This window comes from Mandrillus leucophaeus, unplaced genomic scaffold (assembly GCF_000951045.1).
Source record: "Mandrillus leucophaeus isolate KB7577 unplaced genomic scaffold, Mleu.le_1.0 Scaffold922, whole genome shotgun sequence".
NCBI classification, from domain to species: Eukaryota; Metazoa; Chordata; class Mammalia; order Primates; family Cercopithecidae; genus Mandrillus; species Mandrillus leucophaeus.
Genome location: NW_012110053.1, coordinates 411757 through 413123, shown reverse-complemented (window position 1 = coordinate 413123; position 1367 = coordinate 411757). Strand labels below are relative to the sequence as shown.

At 46.9% G+C, this 1367-nt stretch overlaps 1 protein-coding gene across 2 annotated transcripts in view; it reads right to left on the bottom strand.

Moving 5' to 3' along the window:
* Positions 1 to 1367, bottom strand: part of ESYT1 (extended synaptotagmin-like protein 1) — a 16611-nt gene that overhangs the window by 7992 nt on the left and 7252 nt on the right. The gene's annotated exons all lie outside the window — the stretch shown is intronic.

Sequence of the window (1367 nt, the reverse complement as noted above, 5' to 3'; positions counted from 1 at the left end):
ACCTCCTGGGTTCAACCCATTCTTCTACCTCAGCCTCCCAAATAGCTGGGACTACAGGCGCATGCTGTCATGCCCGGCTAAGTTTTCGTATTTTTTAGTAGAGACGGGGTTTCATCGTCTTGCCCAGGCTGGTCTCAAACTCCTGAGCTCAGGCAATTCGCCCCCCTCGGCCAGAGTCATCTTTTATAGTACTCTGCCCAATCCATGGCCTCTTCCACCTTTGTTCATTCTGCTCCCACTATTTGGAAAGTCCTCATTCTCTTCCCTCTGCCTATTTAAATCCTACTCATCCTTCAAGACTCAATTAAAATCCTACTTCTTGCTTCACAAAATCTCCCTAGTTATTCCAGCCTGTCCCTTTCTCTGACCCTCCTTAGTCCTATACAAATTCGTATGTAACTGTTATTCTTCTGTTCTTTTTTTTTTTTTTTTTTTTTTTTGAGACAGAGTTTTGCTCTGTCACCCAGGCTGGAGTGCAGTGGCATGAAATCGGCTCACTACAACTTCCACTTCCCAGGTTCAAATGATTCTCCTGCCTCAGCCTCCCAAGTAGCTGGGATTACAGGTGTGCGCCACCATGCCCGGCTAATTTTTGTATTTTTAGTACAGATGGCGTTTCACCATGCTGACCAGGCTGGTCTCAAACTCCTGACCTCAGGTGATCCGCCTGCTTTGGGCTTCCAAAGTGCTGGGATTATAGGCATGAGCCACCGTGCCTGGCCTTGGTTCATATGTACTTGTTGAATGATTTTATATATGTGTCTTGTCTATGAAACTGGCCAGTAAGCATTGTGAAGGCAGACACTACGTTTAGTGCTTTTTCTATGACCTTTAAAATGCTGAATGTTGGGCCAGGCATGGTGGCTCACGCCTGTAATCCAAGCACTTTGGGAGGTTGAGGTGGGCGGATCACCTGAGGTCGGGAGTTCGAGACCAGTCTGACCAACATGGAGAAACCCCGTCTCTACTAAAAACACACACAAAAATTAGCCAGGTGTGGTGGCACATCCCTGTAATCCCAGCTACTCCGGAGGCTGAGGCAGGAGAATCACTTGAACCCAGAAGGTGGGGATTGCGGTGAGCCGAGATCGCACCATTGTACTCCAGCCTGGGCAACAAGAGCGAAACTCTGTCTCAAAAAAAAAAAAAAAAATGCTGACTGTTAGCGATTTTATTGAGGCATAATTTACATACCATAAAATCACTCATTTTAGGTACCGCGCCCAGTCTTAGAATAATTTTTTTTTTTTTTTTTTTTGAGACGGAGTCTTGCTCTCAGGCTGCACAGTGCAGTGGTGCAATCTCTGCTCACTGCAAGCTCTGCCTCCCAGGTTCACGCCATTCTCCTGCCTCAGCCTCCTGAGTAG